The sequence below is a fragment of the Grammomys surdaster genome, unplaced genomic scaffold (assembly GCF_004785775.1).
Source record: "Grammomys surdaster isolate TR1022 unplaced genomic scaffold, NIH_TR_1.0 126013, whole genome shotgun sequence".
NCBI classification, from domain to species: Eukaryota; Metazoa; Chordata; class Mammalia; order Rodentia; family Muridae; genus Grammomys; species Grammomys surdaster.
This window is the reverse complement of record NW_021620828.1, coordinates 698,113-719,853: the sequence shown is the minus strand read 5'-3', so window position 1 is coordinate 719,853 and position 21,741 is coordinate 698,113. Positions and strand designations below refer to the sequence as shown.

The 21,741-nt window shown below is 46.4% G+C and overlaps 1 protein-coding gene across 2 annotated transcripts in view; it reads left to right on the top strand.

Annotated features, from left to right (window-relative positions):
* The first annotated feature begins 13,993 nt into the window (after positions 1-13,993).
* Positions 13,994-21,741, top strand: part of Cd4 (CD4 molecule) — a 24,266-nt gene continuing 16,518 nt past the window's right edge. For both annotated transcript variants that reach the window (XM_028754547.1, XM_028754546.1), the window contains exon 1: positions 13,994-14,110. The gene's annotated coding sequence lies outside the window, so the exon portion shown is untranslated. The remainder of the gene's footprint in view (positions 14,111-21,741) is intronic.

The following is a 21,741-nucleotide window of genomic DNA, read 5'->3' as shown; positions in this document are numbered from 1 at the left end:
AGTGATAGGCCGTCATTTCTGTCCGTATCTGTAGATCACACAGGCCACTTGTGACACAGTATAGGAAATGCAAGATAAGGATGTGAACCAAGAAAGCTGGGCTGCTGGGACCTCTTATAGCCTGGCTGTCACAAGCTAGCAGTACTTGAATGACAGACAGCCCAAGAGAGAAGAAGGGCGTCTCTGATTATCCAACATCCGTGGCCATCTCAGGGAATTGGCAGTCTTCACCTTGCAGAAGTGCTTGAGGCTAATTAAGGCCAAGCCTGTCAGGTAGAAGGTTATCCAGTGAATATTCAGACCCTTGGCTACTACTCCTTCCACATCTGAACTTGTTTACTGGGCTTGGTGGGTCAGAGCCTACCCAGAGAATTTTCTGTTCTACATCCTTAACCAAGCCAAGGTGTTGGGGTTCAAATTGGAGCCCCAGCTGTTAGCCCTCTGCAAAGAAAAAAGAACAAAGGGCCTAGATTTCCCTTCTGAACCCCACCCTAAGATGGAGTCTCTTCTTTAAAGGGAGTAGGGTTTGGGTGGGGGCGGATCCTATCAGCTTCGCTCTGTGGCTGGCAGTTTCTCCAAAGGGTAACAGGTGTCAGCTGGCTGAGCCTAGGCTGAACCCTGAGACATGCTATCTCTGTCTTCTCATGGCTGGAGGCAGCCTCTGTAAGTCACAGAAAATGGCCAAGGGGCTCAGGAAAAGGCAGACAGGGTGGAGGTAGATTGGTTCTCCTAGTTGCAGCTTCTAAGGGGCCACCAGGGTCTGGGTATTTTGCCCCACACCAAGAAGAAGCCTTTGTAGCCCAGCCCAGCTGCTGACCCATGCCCACCCCTCAGCTATCTTGCTGGAGTCTGTGCTACAGCAGATGGCTCTTGTAACGAGGTCACCTCAGGGCTGCACCTGGTGCTCTACTTCCCCCGTCCTCATCTCTAATACACTGGTCTCTAGGGCTCTTTTGGTAGCCTCTCACAGTGTCGGGGCCTCTGCTTCCTTTCTCCCAGTCTTTGCATTTGGTCACCTCCCCCTCTTCTAGCTAGGAAGCATAGAATACGGACAGCAAAAATAGCCCAACCAAGAACTAGGAATATGCATAAATCAGGCTCCAAGCTTACCTTCAGAGACAGGGCAGACAATCTGGATTCAGTTTCCTTTGTAAAATGAGGACTTCGAGCTGACCTTGGTGACTCCTGCCTGTATCCTTCCAACACAGAGACTGAGGCAGGAAGAGTGTCGCTTCCAGGCCAGAAAAAGCTACTTCAGACTATTTCAATAAAGCAAACAAAACAGTTTTACTCCTACGATACTAAGGATCGGACCCAGGATCTCACACAGAGATCTTGAGCTACGGAAATGCTCTTCTGTTGAGCTATCCTCAGCCATATTTATTTATTCATTTATTTTGAGGCTGTGTCTAACTATGTAGCACAGGCTGCCCTACAACTCCCATTCCTGTAGTCTGAGCCTCCCAAGGACTGAGATTACAGGTGTGAGCACAATATCCAATTTCTAGTTCTTAGATGATATATCAAAACATTAAATGCACTTATTAAATTAGGTGTGGTGTCACAGACCCTTAATCCCAGCACTTGGGAGGTAGAGGCAGGTGGATCTATGTGAGTTCGAGGCCAGCCTGGTCTACAGAGCAAGTTCCAGGACAGCCAGGACTACACAAAGAAACCCTGTCTCAATGAATCAGAAAAACAAAGCAAACAAACAAACAAAAAAACCAAAAAACAAAAATAAAAACAAAACCCAAATCCAATTTGTGGGAGCACCTCCTGTATAATGTGTAGGTACATATATGTGTTGGTACATATATGTGTTGGTACATATATGTGTTGGTACATATATGTGTTGGTACATATATGTGTTGGTACATATATGCTATGTAATGTTTAAATCGGGCAAATGGAGTTACAGAGTTGGCTCAGCGGTTAAGAGTGCTGCTGCTTCTCCAGCAGATCTGAGTCTGATTACCAGCCCTCACAGCCATACGCAGCTCCAGTCCCAGGGATCTGAGGTCCTCTTCTGACCTCTGAGGGCACCAGGCACGCACGCATCACACAGACATAAGGTAGGAAAAACCCACACACAAAACAATAAACATCATCAATCTAAACCAAGGTAAATATCCATCTACTCCAAAGATATCATTTCCTTGTAGGGAACTTTTTGTTTGCTTGTTTGTGCATTTGCTGACTTGAAGTTTGCTATACAGACCAGGGTGGTTTCAGAGTCACAGAGATCCACCTGCCTTAATTTTCCAGGAGCTGGGACTAAAGGCATATGCCGATATGTTGATTCTCACGGTGTTTTCGGAGGCAGGGTATCTGACTGAGTCCTAGGCTTGCATCTTGGATTAGGCTAGCTGGCCAGAGCCTGAGGGGTCCTTCTATCTCTGTCTACCTAGTGCTGAGGTTAAAAGCCTGTGCTACTACATTAACTTTTATTACCTGGGGGAGGGCCTCAAACTCACATTCTAACGCTTGTTTGCGAGCTCCTGACTGACTGAGTCATCTTCCTAGGCCCTTCAGCCCTAATTCTTAAAAGAACTTTGTTCTGCCCCAGTTTCCTTATCTCTATGCCTGGGGATGGTGCCCGAGCCCTCCTCTTCTTGTGAGGATTAAATAAAAACACCAATCACATGGCCCCCAAAGCTATGCCATCTGCTCGCCACAAACCCGCTCTCTTCCTCTTTTCTTTTCCTCTCTGGAAATCCCCTCAGGAGAACCTAGGCTAGTGATGTCCTTGATTTTCAGGTGCCAGTTCACACCGGCAATCACAGCCACACACATACACAGTCAGAAAGCTGACTAGATTCCTCCGGCATGGAGTTTGCAAACTGGTGGCTCTGAAGCTAGGGCCAGATTGCTTTGTTTGGTCTACCCAGTGACATTACCAAAACAAACAAACAAACAAACAAACAAACAAAAACAAGCAACAAAAGACAAATGCCCAAAACAAACAAACAAACAAACCAAAAGCATTTCATTGCCATCATTAAAACCAGGAGGTATTACATAATCCTGGTTTTCTTTCTTTCTTTCTTTTTTTTTTTTTTTTTTGGTTTTTCGAGACAATCCTGGTTTTCTATTCTCTCAACATTACCTCCAGAGCTGGCAACTCTGGGCTCATGTCCTGTCCTTCTGATACAAGTTCTAGGATTGAGCAGTTCATGGCGCTGCAAACCTCAAATCAAACCAGGATGACTGAAGGTCATCCTGGTCTGTGGAGAGAGAGTTTCAGGTTAGCCCAGGCTGCATGAGACCTTGTCTGAAATAAACAAACATCTACTACTGGCTCAGGTGGACCTCTAAAGGAGGCCTCTGCTCATCCTAGATGAGGTGGGTATCCTCTGGCTTTCCTCAATTCCCACCCCTCCCTAAGATGCCAGGGCCAGCCCGCTTTCTCAGTTCACCGGGCAGACTCCTAAAGGCACTTAGGTCAGAAGCCTGCTGCTGTGGGCCAGCCCTTTTCATTCCTTCATTATCAAATAGCTAGGAGCTAGCAATGCCTGCCCTTAAACCCAGGCTGCCTGTGTGTGTGTGTGTGCATGTGTGCGTATGTGTGCATGTGTGTGTGTGTATGCATGCATTGTATATGAGCATGTGTGCATGCGCGTGTGCGTGTGTGTGTGTGTGCATGTGTGTGTGTGTGTAGGATGTTATGGTGTTTAATGAGACCAGAGAGTTTATTTAGGTGGGGAACATGAAAACATTCTAGTGGTGGATACTGGTATTGACGACACAACCATGTTAGAGAAAATTACTTTTTTAAAAAAATTCTTTTTATTTATTTATTTATTTTAAAAGATTTATTTATTTTTTTATGTATATGAATACATTGTAGCTGTCTTCAGACACACCAGAAGAGGGTATCAGATTCTATTGCAGATGGTTGTGAGCCACCATGTGGTTGCTGGGAATTGAACTCAGGACCTCTGGAAGAGCAGGCAGTGAGCCATCTCTCCAGCCCCTAGAGAAAATTTCTAAGACTTCCTAAGTTTAATAAAAGGGCCAGAAGATGGAGAAGACCAACAGAGGAAGCCAGCTAGTAGCAGCTGTGTTACCAAACCGACACTTCAATTCGGAGTGTATCTATCAAAAGTGTGACTCAAGCAGTAGGTGGCTGACTGACAGGAGTCCCTGCATTTTGCTCCTAGCTTAATCCAGAAACAAGTCTGTTCTCTTCGTGGACTTTCCCATTCCAGGACTTTCCCCATTTTGCTCTCTCTTACCTCTCTTTTCAATGAGAAGCTTATATTTTCCTTCCTCAACTTATTATAAAAATGCTCTCGAGGCCTAGCATGGTGGTGCACACCTTTGATTCCAGGCCTTTGAGGCCGGGGCAAGCTGATCTCCGTGAGTTTGTGGACAGCCTTTCTGGGCCAGCCACAGACACAGAGAGTCCTTCTAAAAACCAAGACAACAGAAAACAAAACAAACAAGCAAAACAAACAAACAAACAAACAAAAAACCCCACCTGCCCTTGGACACAAAAGAGTAAAAGGTGTGTGTGTGTGTGCATGGCCACACACATGTGTAGAGTACAGTGATAGGCATTCATAAAAATGTCACAATGAGGGGGGACCCTCATAGAGGAAGGGAGAGGGGGGATGGGATAGGGCATTTCCAGAGGGGAGACCTGGAGAAGGGATTTGAAATGTAAATAAAGAAAATATCCAATTACAATAAGTCACAGTGAAGCCCCATTATTTTGCATGTTTAAAATTGGGGGTGTGTTCATGTGTGTGCATGTATGTACATGTGTGTGCATGTGTGTTCATGAGCACAGGTGTGCACACATTCTAAATAGAGAACATCAGATGTCTTCCTCTGTGGTAGTCTACCTTATGTTTTGAGACAGGTCTCTCATTTGAGACAAGTCTCTCAATGAACCTAAAACTTGTCATTTTTTAGGTCAGTTTCCAGTGAGCTTTGGAGGTTTATCTCTGTCCCCAACACTGAGGTTATAGGCACACACGGTTGGTTGGTCAGTTGGTCAGTCGTGTCCAGCTCTGCAAGTGCGGGTGATATGCACTCACTCTGAGTCGTCTTTCTTTCACTGAAAGTGCTGCGAACTGTCTCCCAGGGTAAAAGTTTTCTTTCTCTTTCCTTTCCTTTCCTTTTTCCTTTCCTTTCCTTTCCTATCCTTTCCTTTCCTTTCCTTTCCTTTCCTTTCCTTTCCTTTCCTTTCCTTTCCTTTCCTTTCCTTTCCTATCCTATCCTTTCCTTTCCTTTCCTTTCCTTTCCTTTCCTTTTGCTGCCTCCTCCTCTTCTTCTCTCTTCTCTTCTTCCTCCTCCTCAATATGATCCATGCCTGTAATCCTAAAACTCGGCAGAGACAGGAGGATTCCTACAGATTTGAGGTCATCCTGGTCTACATAATGGATTCCAGGCTAACCAGGACACTGGTTGTCCTCCCAGAGGCCCCTGGGTTTGATTCCCAGCACGTAAAAGGCAGTTCTGGTTCCAGGGGCTCTGATGCCCTCATCTGGCCTCCTAGGGGGCTGCATGGACATAAGTGCAAGCAAAACACTCTCACGTACAAGACAAGTCTTTTGTTTGTTTGTTTGTTCAGGGTTTTTCTGTATAGCCCTGGCTGTCCTGGAACTCACTCTGTAGACCAGGCTGGACTCGAACTCAGAAATCTGCCTGCCTCTGCCTCCCAAGTGCTGGGATTAAAGGCGTGTGCCACCACTGCCTGGCGAGACAAGTCTTAAGAAAAGAAAAAAACCCTAAAAAGCAGAGGTGCGATTGCCACATCTGTAGCTTTAGCACTTGGAAGGGGGAGGTATAAGGATCCGGAGTCAAAAGCCAGCCTTGATTACAGGAGAGTCTGAGGTCAGTCCGAAAACTACACTACACAAGACTCCCTTGTTAAACAAAACAAGAAATTAAACAAAACAAGAAATAAAAACAATGAATTTTTTTTTTTAAGTTCTTGGCTTGTGCCGGGCAGTGGTGGTGCACACCTTTAATCCCAGCACTTGGGAGGCAGAGGCAGGCAGATTTCTGAGTTCGAGGCCAGCCTGGTCTACAGAGTGAGTTCCAGGACAGCCAGGACTATACAGAGAAACCCTGTCTTGAAAAACAAACAAACAAACAAACAAACAAAAAAACCAAAAAAACAAACAAACAAAAAACAAAAAACAAAAAAAAAGTTCTTGGCTTGTAAGCCTAGTGGCTATATTTTCAAGTGCTGTTTCGCTCTTGGCTGAAGATCTTGGGACTGTCCTCTTCCTTAGCAGGAGTTGGTAATGATTCAATAAACCCTTTTCTTTCTGAACCTCTTGGTCTCAAGAGTTTCACTTTAAGGCTAAATCAATACAGTGTGCCTGTAATCGCAGCACGTGGGAGGCTGGAGTGGAAGGATTTAATCTTTCGTCTTGTTTTGCTTTTCAGCAGGGTCTCCTGTTCAGGATGGCCTAGAATTTGCTATATAACTATAGGATGGCCTTGAACTTCTGATCTTCCTGCTTTTACCTTCTAACTGCTGGGACTACAGATATGTGCCACCATGCCTAGCCTGGCAGAAGAAACTTTGGAGTTAGAAGCCAGTATAGGTTATGCAATGAGACTGTTTAAAAGGCAAAAGGTTTCAGTTCAACATGGTGGCTGTACCTAACCCCACAGAGGTGTGGATTTTCAGATGTTTTCACTGCGGGCTGGGATGTAGCTCAGTGGTAGACCTCATACTTAGCACGTGTTAGTCTCTGTGTGCAATTCTCTGGGCCAAAAATTAATGTATAATTTTTAAATGGTTTCGAGTTGGGTATGGCGGTGTGTGCCTGTAATCTCAAGCACTTGAGAGGTAGAGGGAGGAGGATTATTAGTTGAAGGCTATCATTGGCTACATAACAAATTCAAGACCAGCATGGGCTACCTGAGACCCTTCTATCTACAAAAAAGTCATTACCACCACAAGCAAAAGATGTAAATGGCTAAAATGGTAAACTTCATGGTATGTATATTTTACCACAAGAAATTTAATGTCAATTTCATGTCAATTAATCTTAACATATAAAAATATATTTAGCATACAGATATATATGGATATAGGCCAGGAGTTAGGAAATAGGAATTGATAAAAGGAAGAGTCCGGCAGTGGTGGCGCACACCGTTAGTCACAGAACTCTGAGGCAGGGGCAGGCAGGGCTTCGAATTCCAGGCTAGCCTGGTCTACAGAGCAAGAAATTGATAAAACAAAACACTATCCTGGTCAGAGTCTACAACAGCCCTATCTACCCAACACGGAGGAGGTATCTACTGACACTTGGACTTGATTCTAAGAAAATAGCTCTTAATTCTGGAAAAAGCCTGTTCCTGCCGGGCAGTGGTGGCGCACGCCTTTAATCCCAGCACTTGGGAGGCAGAGGCAGGTGGATTTCTGAGTTCGAGGCCAGCCTGGTCTACAGAGTGAGTTCCAGGACAGCCAGGACTACACAGAGAAACCCTGTCTTGAAAAACCAAAAACAACAACAACAACAACAAAAAACCAAAACCCAAAAAACAAACAAACAAAAACAAAAGCCTGTTCCTGTGACAATGAGAGCCTGATAAAAGTTTAGACTCCAGCATCAGGGTGACAGCTCAGGTAGTGAAGAGCTTACCTCACAAGTAGGACATGAGCACAGTCACTAGACTCGAGTTGAGCCTGGCTGTTCGCAGTGTCTCTGAGGTATAGTCTGCTCTTCTTCTGTTTGCTCCAAAAAGCCTTCCTGTTCTTGCTGAATCTCCTTATAGATGTGTATGTGTGTATGTGTGTGTGTGTGTGTATGTGTGTGTATGTGTGTATGTGTGTGTGTGTGTGTATGTGTGTGTGTATATATAGAAACATAGTCTTGCTATGTAGCCCAGTTGCCCTAAACTTGTAGCACTCCTCCTGCCTTAGTCTTCAATGTTATAGACATGCACCACCCTTGAATTTCTTTCTCCAAGGACACCAAAAATACAGAGACTGTAGTCTGGTAACATAGGTACTAGGCGTCTTTGCTGGGATCCTGGGAGTAGAGTGCTAAGTAAGGCACTAGCCACCATTGCTGTGTCTAGTGAGATGCACACCAGCTAATAAATATTTCATTTTGGTTGAAAGATGGCTACAGAGAAGAGACACGAGGCGTCACTCATTCCTTACATTAGGGAAGTGTACTTCATCCGAAGAACTGGAGTGGCTACAGCCTCTGGACAGAGGTCATGAAGTAAAAGAACAAGGATGCCAACAGTCTAGACCCTGGCCCTGGAGTAGCCGGTGCTCCTCCCACAGAACCACCACCCTCGACCTCTTTCTTATGAGGAACAAACTCTCATCTTGGTCAAGCCAAGCAACTGTTTTGGATTTTCCTCCACTTGCCGCAGCGTAGAAGTTCATGCTACTTAACAAGGCACTTGTAGCTGGCCTAAGGCTACTCTGTGGCAAGCTCTCCCTTAAGATCATTCATTATGGACGTGTCAGAAGACAAAGCTTGTGCAACCTGATCTGCCTTGGTATTCACTATTACATATTCACACACACTGTTACACCTCAGCACGGACTAAAGTGGCTTGGTCTGGTGGATGCTTAACGCTCTTTGAATACGTGAATGGATGGGTGAATGGATGGATGGATGGATGGATGGATGGATGGATGGATGAGTGGATGGGTAGATGGATGAGTGGGTAGATGGGTGGATGGATGGGTGGATGGATGAATGGGTGAGTGGATGGGTGGATGGATGGGCAGATGGATGGATGGGTAGATGGATGGATGGGTAGATGGGTGGATGGATGAGCGGATGGATGGATGGATGGATGGATGGATGGATGGATGGATGGGTGGATGGATGGATGGGTGGATGGATGGGTGGATGGATGGGTGGGTGGATGGATGGATGGATGGATGGATGGATGGATGGATGGGTGAGTGGATGGGTGGATGGATGGATGGATGAGTGGGTGGGTGGATAGGTGAATGACTGGGTGGGTAGATGGGAGGATGGGTGGTTGGGTGGATGTATGAGTAGATGGGTAGGTGGATGGGTGGGTGGATGGATAGATGGGTGAGTAGATGGGTGGATAGGTGGGTGGTGTGATGGTTTGTATATGCTTTGCCTAGGGTGTGGCAGGATTAGAAGGTGTGGCCCTATTGGAGTAGGTTTGTGATTGTGGGTGTGGGCTTTAATCCTAGTTGCCTGGAAGCCAGTATTCTGCTAGCAGCCTTCAGATGAAGTTGTAGAACTCTCAGCTCTTCCTGCACCATGCCTGCCTGGATGCTGCCATGTTCCCACCTTGATGATAATGGACTAAATCTCTGAACCTGTAAGCCAGCCCTAATTAAATGTTGTCCTTATAAGAGTTGCCTTGGTCATGGTGTCTGTTCACAGCAGTAAAACCCTAACTAAGACAGGTGGGTGAATGGATGATGGGTGGATAAATGGGTAGGTGGGTGGGTGGATAGGTCTAGAGCACAGTCACAAATTCAACTGCCTAGGGAAGCCTGCTAGGTAATGCAGATGAGAATGGAGGGCTGGCTATAGGTTATAGGGAAGAGTTTGCATAGCAGACTGTAAGAAAAGAAAGCCCCAGGCAGGGGAATCAACACCTAGCTGCTTTTAAAGAGCAACTCAGAGGTTTTGTCTGACACATTCACTTCAATTCATTCACAAAACTGAGTCACTTGGCCAGAATGACTGCAAAGAAAGCTTGTAAGTGTGTGTTATATCTGGTTGCTAACGGCAGGCCTGTAATTCCAGCTACTTGAGAGGAGACAGGAGGACTGTCTGAGCCAGGAGTTGGAGATCAGGCTGGGCAAGATTGTAAGAACCCATCTTAAAATAAATAATCAATAAAAACTGAGTTCAGCTAAAAATTGTGGGTTCTGGGGCTAGAGAGATGGTTGAGTGTGTTAAGCGTCTGCCTTGCCAGTGTGAAGGCTGGAACCTGGAACCCAGAACCTACACAAAGCCAGCTAGATGCAATAGTGAATGTCTGAACCCCAGCACTCTTACAGTGAGATGGGAGGCAGAGACAGAGGAACCCCAGCAAGCTCACAGGCCAAGGTATGTAGCAGAGGACAAGAGAGCCTTCCTCACACGAGGAGGAAGGTGGAGACCAACATCACTCAAGATTGTCCTTTGACCTCTACATGCGATCACTGGTACACTTGTACGTTTACCTATACAGAATAACATCTCGTTCTCCCTTTATCTCTCTCCCCCTTACACACACACACACACACACACACACACACACACACACACACAGAGAGAGAGAGAGAGAGAGAGAGAGACAGAGAGAGACAGAGAGAGACAGAGAGAGAGAGAGACAGAGAGAGAGACAGAGAGAGAGAGAGAAAGAGAGAGAGAGAATAAAAAATGGGGGAGTCTATTAGTAAGAAGAAAAAGAAAACCAATTTGAGACATAGCTAAATAAAAAGACAGCTACAATCTAAAGAATGAATAAAAAATTCCCTAGATTTGTGGTTCCCAATGTATAAGTATGACCCATGGACCCGAAGGAGACCCTGAAACCTTAAAGGGCAAGGTCGCTTCGTTAAAGCAACAGAATGCCATCTGCCCGTTGCTGCACGGCATCCCAGTGGGGCTGCAAAAGCTTCCTGGGTAAAACTGCTGCCTCAGCACAAAGCAAGGTAGTGTCAGGAAAATGCGCCCTGGTCCTTCGCTGCCAGGCACTTGCGATTTTAAAAAACATGCCCATATTTTACTGAACAATGTCTTTGGTGAAACAATAAAATTTAATTTTATTAAAATGCAACCTTTGGGAACACCGTGTTATGAAACAGGAAGCTGCCGAGAGTGCTTTCGGTGCAGATGAGGTTGAGATGGTTGTGGAGAGTAGAAACAATCTGTCATGGGAGCTACACGGCGAACTACACTTTTACTTCTTCTTATCATTTTTAATAATTTAGTTATTTTAGCAGCCAGTACTTTTTTTGTTTTTGTTTTTTTTTTTTTGTTTTTTTGTTTTTTGTTTTTTTTCGAGACAGGGTTTCTCTGTGTAGCCCTGGCTGTCCTGGAACTCACTCTGTAGACCAGGCTGGCCTCAAACTCAGAAGTCTGCCTACTTCTACCTCCCAGCACCTCTGCTGCCCGGCTAGCAGCCAGTACTCTTAACTGCTGAGTTCTCTCCACAGCCCATTATTGTTTAAAGTTAACGTGCACAGTGATGGATTTCACACATATATCTCATCACAGCGATGGTGTCTTCGTATGTACAGATAGTCACACTTGCTTCTTATCTTGTTCTTCCCGTGCCCCTATGCCCATCTTGCTGAAGCAGCCACTTTCTTTAGTTGTTTTGATTTGTATTGTTTTTCATTTGTTTGTTGTGTATGAGTATTTTGCCTTCATGTCTGTACATCACGTGATGCGCTGGTGCTGGAGGAGGCCAGAAGATGGGGCAGATCCCCCGGTACTGGAATTACACACAGTTGTGAGCTACCAGGTGGGTGTTGAGAATCGAACCTGGATCCTCTGGAAGAGCAGCCAATGTTCTTAACCACTGAGCCATCTCTTTAGGCCCAGAACCAGCCATTTTTTTCAGAGTAGGCAAATGGCCAGAACACGTGTGTGCCTTTTAGTGATCACTCCGGCTGCTGTGTGGAACAGGACCTGGAGGAAGGCAGAAGAACACAGAGGCGGTACCCAGCAGTCATGGGTGGGTAATGGTAGACAGAGACCCAAAACTCTGGGTTCACTTCAAAACTAAACAATTTTGCCAGGTGTATCCCCGGACTCAAGAGGCAGAGGCAGGAGGATCTCTATGACTTTGAGGCCAACCTGGTCTATAAATGGAATTCTAGTATAGCCTGGGCTGTTATACAGAGAAACTTTCTCTCAAAAACAAACAGACAGACATAAGCGGATTTTATTTTCCCTACCACTGTTTCTTTTCTTTTTTTTTTAAAGATTTATTTATTTATTTTATTTATGAGTACACTGTAGCTGTCTTCAGACACACCAGAAGAGAACATCCAATCTCATTACGGATGATTGTGAGCCACCATGTGGTTGCTGGGATTTGAACTCAGGACCTCTGGAAGAGCAGTCAATGCTCTTAACCACTGAGCTATCTCTCCAGCCCCCCTACCACTGTTTCTATATTGTTTTTCTAGCTACTAGAGATCTCTGCAAACAACACTCGAATAAACAGTACCTTCCCCCCTTGTAAGAGTTCTTCCTTCCAAGCTCTGCTGCCCTTGTGGCTTTCTTTTGCCCCAGAGGACATTCTTCCTAGGTTTTATCTGTGCTTGAAGTTTTCCAGTGTCAGACAGTCATGGGGCCACATCTGGGTCAGGATTTGTGCCCAAGAAAGGAACAGTAAACCACCTGGACCCCAACAGGAGAGGGCAGGAGATGGGCAGGAGCTATGCCAACATAAGATGGCAGTGTCACCCTAGACTGGAGTGGTGGTATTGGTACAGAGTCACCTAGAGACATTTTAAAGACATTTAGAAGAATTTGTAAATAGATCCATGGGAGGGATTGGGGCTGAGGAAGTTAAAGATTGCGTTTGATGTATTTGGTGGCTTGGGTAGCTTGCCCTCACTCAGTGGAAAACTTGGGACAAAGGCATCCAGGTGCTAAGTTAGTTCGGAACTAGCCTGAGATTTATAGAAATTGTTATGCCTGTGTCTTAATTACTGACCTGTTGTTGTGAAGAGACACCATGACCAAGGCAATGCTCATGAAAGAAACAATTTAATTGGGGACTTGCTTATAGTTTCAAAGGGAATCTGTTACGTTACCATCAAGATGGGACACTTGGTGCTGGACCAGTAGCTGAGAGCTACATCCTGATGTAAGGAGAGAGAGAGAGAGAGAGAGAGAGAGAGAGAGAGAGAGAGAGAGAGACACCTCTGGGCCTGGTGGCATGGGCTTTAAAACTTCAAAGACCTCCTCCAGTGATATATTTCCTCCAATAAGGCCACACTTCTTAGTCCTTATAATCCCTTCAAATAGTACTTCTCTCTGGTGTCTAAGCATTCAAATATATGAACCTACTGGGGTCATTCTTAGTCAAACCACCACACTCTGGTAAACACTCGAGTGGAGCTGTTCAGCGGGAAGGCGGGCATGTCCCCGAAGAGCTTAGGCGAGATCTGGGCTAGAGGATGTGGGGAATGTTAGCACCAGTGTGCTCCACAGCCATGCTTGTCTTGTCCATCTTTCAGTCCAGACCTCTCAGCCACAGTGCACCAGATATATAATCCCTGCTGATCACAGCCCTGGAAGAAACCACATTGCACAGATGTGCTCACGGGTGTGTAATGAGAATCCCTGGGAGGGATCATCACAGATGCTCTCAAATTGTCACTAAAGGAAGGGTAGCATGTTTGCTTACCTGTCCAAAACTGTGACCCTACTCTTCCAGTAAGGGGCACGCAGTCTAAATGGCTTCCTCATGTCTTCTCCATAGAGGAGACACAAGATTCTCATCGTGCACGCTTTTAGCTTCTTGGGCATATGCTACCCACTCAGTCTCCAGCAATGGAGTAAGGGAAAACCAGACCACTATGTCTTTAGCTGCCATGGAGCTGTGCTGACCCTTGCTGTTTCCCTCTGGGCTCTGTCATCTCTCAACAGCCGACCTCGTGGATCTGCTGGGCGATGTAATCTGAATTTTCCATTGGTTAAATTTCTTGCTAACTTTTTTTTTTTTTGACGTGGCATTACTACACAGATAGCTCAGTCTGGCCTTGAGCTTGTGATTTTTCTGCCTAAATCATCCAAGTGTTGGGGTTACAGTTACATGCTCATAAGCCTGGCCTCATGTCAGCCCTACCAGACTGTGTCAGCCTTTTTACTGCCCCAAACAAGCAGTGACATTCCAGACTCCAGCCTGATTCTGCTCAGGTATCTCCAATGACTTTGGCATTTTTAATTTGTCAACTTCCCCAACAAGTGGGGGTGGAAGGGAGGGACTCCTGAGGGCTGGCTCACGTCCGCCGTGTAGGGGAGCTTCACGAGCAGGCTTCCTGTCTTCTCCTTTACGAACATCTGTGAAGACATAGCAAGACTGTCTTCTTCACTAGGCACCTATTTGCAAAGCCTGCGGCCCTCAGATACACACACCTGTGCAAGAAGCAGAGAGAAGCAGGAAGGATTGGCCAAAGGTAAGAGGGATGTGTTCAACTTCGTTCTTCAGAGGAGCTGGAGAGGGCAGCTCATGCGCTGGAATGTTCTGGATGCAGCTCTCTGTTCCCAGATGTGGCCTGGCCTGCTCCTGTATTCCTCTTAGAACGGGTAGTGAGCAGTGATCTCCCACTGGAATCATGAGCTTCGAAAGGCTCATTAGTAAGCCATACTCATCTCTGCCGACCCCTGCCCCCCAAGCATAGTAGGTGCCCTCTTGATGCACCCCAGCTAGAACGCAAAGTCAGAGGGATGATGGTTGACATATAGAAAACGCAGCCAGGACATGGTGGGGGGTGGGGGCAATGGTGGGGAGGGGGAAGCTGGGGAGAGAGAAAATGCAGACATAGTTGAGCAGAGGACTGAAGATTAGAAAGAGGAAACAGATATTGAGAATGGAGGAGACATTAAGAAATGAAAAAAAGAAACAAAAAACACAAGAAAAAGAATGGACTGTATGCAATTAAAAAAATCTTCACTATAAACCTTCCCCAAGGATCATACAGTTAAGGACAATGCAAGGCACATGGTCCATTTAGAACTCATTCAATTTCTTTTGTGTTCACTCGGGCTGTTAAACTATTGTCTTCTGTGAAGTTTTAGGATTTTGGCTTGTTGTGTTTTGTTTCTGAGGTCTCACGGTGTTGCCTGGGCTGGTCTCAATATCCTGGGCTCGGGATAGTTTTGCCTTAGTTTCCCAGTAGGGGACCAAGGCACATGCCACATGTCTGGACTGATATCTACGGTCTTTGAAATGTTCTAAGGGAACTCTGTCTTAGTTACCCTGAGTTAGGAGACAGGGAAGGTACTTTATCGGAAAATGTTAAAACTGGCCTCTTATTTATGAACTGCAGTAAAGGGATACTCTTTTCTTTTCTTTTGGTAGACATGTTGGTAGAATAATTAATTCTAAGAGAATTAGTCTTGGCTACAGAGCCCAGGGGTCTTGGTACGAAGGGGGCCTAAGGCAGGGCTCTATTCTCAAGATGGAGTGAGCTATTCAACTCTAGCTCCACACCCTCAGACCTTTCTCCTCTCCCAGAGCCACATGGTCTTGAAGTCATGTTGTGCCCCTGAATGTCCTTCAGTTCGTAGACTTGTTCCTGGAGAGTGGTCTCCTGAGGTTCAGTCTGATCCTTCAAAATAGACAACAATTCAAAAACTCTACTGAGTGGAATAGCGGAATGTCCTGGTCTTGTAGGGACCTTGTTATTGTTTTGTAAGCAAGGCCGGGAGAACCCGATGAGGGAGACCAGTGCTATTTAGTGTTCTGACCATTTCTGGTGCTATCTTAGATTCTGTTGGTTGATACAAAATGGCTGCCCTGAACCACTAATGAAAGATCCTCTGAGGAGCCAGATACTCAGAACCAGTTTTCCCTTTCAACCTGGGGCTCTCATAGAAGAGGCCTGCCTCTAAGTACAAAGTCTCCCCCCGACCGCCCCACCCACCCCCACAATCAACCAGTTCTAAGTAGAGGCTCAAAGTGGCCTCGGATCTTGCTCTTGACCACTGTGGTGAAGCGGCAGTAGTTGGAGCTGGGTGGCCATACCTGGCACACTTTAGACAAGTAAATATTTGTTGGATTAAACACCTTGGATGGAGATGAGAAATGGGATGACGGAGGGGAAGATGCGTGTGTGAGCATCTATAGGGTGTCGTTGTTCAGTGCTGCTTACAGCACTGTTTAGACCTTTCTTTCAGAGAGAAGAGAAGGAGGGGGTACGGATCCCCCACCCATTGCCACCCACCCTCTGCGTGTGAGCATCCGAGGCAAAGGAGAGGGTGGCAGAGGTTGCAGCCACTGAACCACAAGGGTCGCTTAGAGGGTCACATCTCTAGGAAGTTTTATACGAAGCTAGTCAGCAGAGGAAGAGTGTGCGGCGGGGGGCACATCCCACAACTGGGCTAGAGTGGGCTGACTGGGGGCCATGAGGAGAAGATGAAAACGCCTTCGGGACCACAGGCTGTCGTTGTGGTGGGGCTGTGCTGGGACTGTGCCCTCCTCTCCCATCTCTGGGGGCCCTGTGAGGGTGTCAGGAACCCCAAGGACTCTGAAAGGTGTGTGGTATGTATTGTCACTTGGTAACATCTCTTGTGTGGTCCTTCTCTGTGTTCTTTTGATGTCCTGTACTCTGCGTGTGTCTTGCCTTCCAGGGTCCCTTCATTTCTAAGCCTCTCCTCTGTCATTTCTGACAGGCCCTGTGCTTTTTGTGTGTCGATGGACCCTGTGAAGGGAGGCTGTTGCTTTAATGACTTTTCTGAGGTCCCTTTCTCCTCCTTTCCTGTCTTCCCTTGAGGCCTCTGTGGATGGGTTTTTTTGTTGTTATTGTTGTTTTGTTTTTCCAGAAAACATGTCCACCTTCTTTGTTCGCCATGTCCCCCCTCCTCTGTAGCCAATTCCTCTCACATCCACCTCTCAGGTCCAGCCTATACTCTGCAGCTTCCTGTCAGATCAAAGCTCCTGGAAGACCTGCTGGCTTGCCGGAAGCCAGGCTGCTTGTTTACAGGGTAGAAGGAACCAGAGATTTTGGTGGCTGAAGAGGGGAAAGAGGAGAAAGAAGGGAGAGGGGGCACTCCAAGGAGAAGAGAAGAGAAGAGAAGAGAAAAGACTGCAGCTCAGAGGAAGACACCCAAGAAGCTGAAGGCCGAAGCATAAGCATGGAAAAACAGGTTGAGAAATGCAGACACGAGCAGAGATGGGGGAGGGGGACATTGCAGCCAGTCAGCTCTTGCATCCTTTCCCAGGGGTGACGTACACAGGATGCTGCTTTTGTGCTCTATGAGATACAGTGCCTCTGGGGAGGCTGAGGATGTGGGAATCAAAGGCCAAGTCTCTGGGGTGGCGGCGGAAACTTGAGGCACCAAGGCAGGCTGTGGCTGGAAACCCACAGCCTTCTCCACTGAGCCAGCTCCCAAGGTGCATTGGTGCGGTGCCAGGAACTGGAGACAGACGCCAAGGTTGTGGAGTGAGGGAGAGAAAGTGCGTACCATCTGGGGAAGAGCCAGGCATGCCGTCGCTCTTTCAGCATCTTTACCAGAGCAACAAGAATTTAGAATCAAGAAGGAAGAGCCCAGTAGAGACTTGGTTTCTCTGTTAACTTCCATTCACCAGGGACTGACACACCTGCTCATCAAAGTTCTCCATCTAGGGTAGGGACAGTAGGAAACCTTTATGGGGCCAGGCTATCCCTTCAGCTCTTGTCACCCCACACCCTTCCCTTAAATGCTCTGCGGACCCTGGCCCAAGTCAACTGTGCCAACTTGTAACTTATGACCAGTCTCATGCCCACCTTCCCCAGAAACCTCTCTCTTGGCCATTTCTCTTCCTAGGTCCCTGTTTTAAACAAAATTTATTCTATCTATCTATCTATCTATCTATCTATCTATCTATCTATCTATCATCTATCTGTCTAGCCATTTGAAGCATCTTTGTGTTTTAGGTTCTGGAAGATTCTCCTTTCAGCCAGTGGAGGAACTGGACAGAGCTGTTTCTCAGCTTGCCCTGAGCCATATTAGAACAACTCCCCACACCTCCTCTGAGTGCTACGTCTCCATCAAGAATTATGTATTTAGGATCCAGATGGCCCAGTGGATAAAACTGCAAGTGTCATGATCATGACCTGACATCAAGGGATTGTGTAGAAAGGGAGTTAGTGCAGTGTGAGGGACAGGGCTAAGGAAGCCAGCCCGTATGCTGAGGGGCACAGATGCTAGCAACAGCAGCCAAGTGTTTAAAAAGGCAAAAAAAAAAAATCATGTTTCTAGAAGCCAGGAAGAGCCTAACTTTGTGTGGATAAGGACTGACAGGCGGCAGTTGTAATGGGGCGGGGCAGAGGGAGGGTGGACACACAGCAGCTGGCATCAAACACACCCAGAGCGTGGACAGAGAGTAGGGAAACACTCTAGTCTCTGGCTAGGACACTCCCCTCTCTTTTTGACATTTCTCATTGATCCCCAAGTGATCACTAGAGGAACGCTAAAGGACACACAGCCAGGAGCAGCCAGCACCTTCGGTGGAATTTGGGCATAGCCAGAATAAGGCACAGGATGAGATGACTCAGCTCCATCCAGACCAGGGCTGGGTGTGAACATACACTTACTGTCTGGCCTTTCTTCTCAGGTTTCCTCTCTTCCCTTCTCCCTTCTTTCCTGGAAGCTACATTTTTGCAGTACTGAGGATAGAACCCTGGGCATGCAAAGCAAACCCTGTACCCCTGAGCTCCGTCCTCAGCCTTCAGTGATCCATTTAAGGAACAGAATTAGTGTACCGTGTATAGGAAGACGCACCAATGAGTTTCTTGCCTATGTTCATCCTGATTGGCTCAAGTTAAACAGGCACTTTACCCACTTCCACTGGGGCCGGTGGCCTTGTGGTGGCTTAAGGCAGCTTGAGACTGTCATCTCTGTCCTTGTAAAGTTCAGGCTGGGGAAGGGATTATGTGAATCACTGTCTCTCAAGGTGGAAGAGGGAGCTGACTGAATTCAGAAAGGGCAGATTGCTACAGAGCGACACAGCAAGGGCTAACCAAGGAGAAAGAAAAATCAGGCTTTGGGAGAAAGAATCATAAACAACTCTCCATGAATATCTTGCCTCGCCAGCTCTGGACCAGATCCCATTTGAGACTTGCCCTTAACAGTCACTTCCCTGAGGCCCACTTACAGCCTGAGCCGCGCTGGGTTGCATTGCTTGCGTGTGTGCGTGTTCATGTGTGTGCGTGCGCGTGTGCAAACAACAGTGACTCCACTCACCACCAGAACCAGTCTCAGCTCTCCTAGCTTGCCTGTTAGGATTTATTGTCAGCCCTCAAATACCTTCCTATATCAGCGCTGTGTTTGCTCTTAGCGCTTCCAGGGAGCGCATCCCCACACCTCTGCCAGCAAGGGACTGAGAGTGGTCCTCCCCCTTCTCCTGTCTGCTTGTTGAAGATGGCCTTGAACTCCTGATTTCCTACCTCTTTCTACCTTCTGTGCAAGGATTACCGGTATACACCACCACAGCTTGTACCGCTACACGCCCGGTGCTCCTGAACCCGTGGCCTCGTACATGCTAGGCAGATACTTACTAACTGAACCCCATTCTCAAATGCCGCTTTTAATTTTTTTTGAAAAATTTATATTAAAATATTACCACCGTCGTCACAGACGCTGAGTGGTAGAGCACTTGTCTAGTGTGTGTGGCCCTGAGTTCCATCTCAACAAAAACTTTTATCAAGAATGAATAGACCTAGCTGGTGAGAAGGCTTAGCTGGTAAAGGTGTCTGCTGCCGAGCCAAACCATCTGACTAGATCCGTAACCCCCAAAATGGTGGAAGGAGAGAACTGACTGCCACCAGTTGTCTTCTGACCTCCACACAAGTATGCCATTTGATAAACAAATAGACAAATAAATAGATTTATAGGTAAGTAAATGAATAAGTAAATAAGGTGGAAAAAATTTAATGAATAGCAAACTCACCCCACTTCAGTAAGAGACATGTTTTGCTTTCTGTTTGATGCTTTGCTCTTTCTTTTCTTTTCTCTTTTTTTTTTTTTTTTTTTTGGTTTTTCGAGACAGGGTTTCTCTGTGTAGCCCCGGCTGTCCTGGAACTCACTCTGTAGACCAGGCTGGCCTGGAACTCAGAAATCCGTCTGCCTCTGCCTCCCAAGTGCTGGGATTAAAGGCGCCACCACCACCCGGCAGCTTTGCTGTTTTTTAAACCTGTTACTTTTAGGCAGTTTCGTATACCTGTATAACGCATTCTGATTCCCCAGCTCCCACCATCTTTCCTTTCTCCAGAGTTGTCAGCAGTCAGTCTATGCTTATACTTTAATTTTTTGTTTATTTATTTTATGTGTATGGATGTTTTGTCTCCATGTGGGTCTGTGCACCACATGCATACCTAGTGCCCTGGGACTAAGTTCCAGACAGGCCACCAATAGGTGCTAAGAACTGAACCCAGATCCTCTGGAGTCTAAGTCTAACCAGAACAGAAATCTAAACTAAAAAGGGATGTTCCTCTATATGGAGTCTAATGGTATCTTTTATGAACTACTTGTCCAAAGCTTGAAATAATTAACAAAGCAACAAAACCCATTCATAACATTGTCTCTTAAAGTTAAATTTGAGTATATGTATGTTTGAGTTAGTGTATTTGTGTGTGTGTGTGTCCATGCCAGCTTGTGTGTATGTGTGCATCCATGCCAGCTTTTGTGTGTATCTGTGCGCACGCACTCGTGTGTGTGGGTGTCCATGTCAGCTTGTGTGTGTGTATGTGTGGCCATGCCAGTTTTTCTCTGTGTGTGTGTGTCCATGCCAGCTTGTGTGTGTGTGTATCCATGCCAGCTTGCTCCAGGAATTCCATATTTCTGCCTCCCCAAATGCTGATATGCTGATTACAAGTGTCTGCCTGGCTTTTCAGTGAAGTCTGGAGGTTCAAACTCGAGACCACACATTTGCATGGTAAACACTTTATCTACTGACCATCTCTCCAGTTCAAAATCAAAATCAGGTATTTCTTAAGCAAAGACAACAGTTTCTCTCTCTCCTCTCTCTCTCTCTCTCTCTCTCTCTCTCTCTCTCTCTCTCTCTTGGTTTGTTTGTTTGGTCTGGCTTTGGTTTTTAGAGACAGGGTTTCTCTGCATAGCCTTGGCTGTTCTGAAACTTATTATGTAGAATAGGCTGGCCTTAAACAGAGAGACCCACCTGTCTTTGCCTCCTGAGTGCTGGGATAAAAGATGTGTGCCACCACCACCTGGCTATAATTTTATTAAAAGACTAGTGGGTCCCCTTCCCCATACTTGACATAGGGTCTTGTATAACCCAGGTTAGCCTTTAGCTTAATATATAGCTGAGGCTGGCCATGAATTGTCTTTTTTTTTTTTTTTTCCGAGACAGGGTTTCTCTGTGTAGTCCGGGCTGTCCTGGAACTCACTCTGTAGACCAGGCTGGTCTCGAACTCAGAAATCCACCTGCCTCTGCCTCCCAAGTGCTGGGATTAAAGGCGTGCGCCACCACCGCCCGGCGAATTGTCTTTTTTAATTAAAAAAAAATGATGCGTATGCTTGCATGTATGTATGTGTACCACGTGGCTGGCTGGAGCCTGCTGAGGTCAGAAGAGGGTAATGGATAGCCATGATACTGGAGTTACAGACATAACCATGTGGGTGCTGGGAATCAAACCTGGGTCCTCCACAGGAAGACCAAGTGCTCACAACGGCCGAGTCAACTCTCCAGACCCGCTAGTTTTATTTTTGAGATAGTGTCTCACAGCGTCATTCTTGCTGGCTTTGGACTCGTCCTCTTGCCTGGGTCTCCTGGCTATTAAGAGTATACATATGTGCCTCTGTGCCAGGGTAGGAGACAATGTTCAACTAAGTACCTAAAACTGTAGTTTGTATGTGACATGCATGAATATACCTATTTCTGTGTCTATGTCATATGCTGCTGCCATTGCTCAGGATGTTAAAATTGCCCATATGCTACCAACATCACAGTCTAAATTGGCACAGAACTTTGTGGTACATTCGTGCAGGGCGACCACTTCAGTGTATGCAAATAAGGGTCTCTGGGTTGGTTATAAAGGGAGAGAGAGAGAGAGAGAGAGAGAGAGAGAGAGAGAGAGAGAGAGAG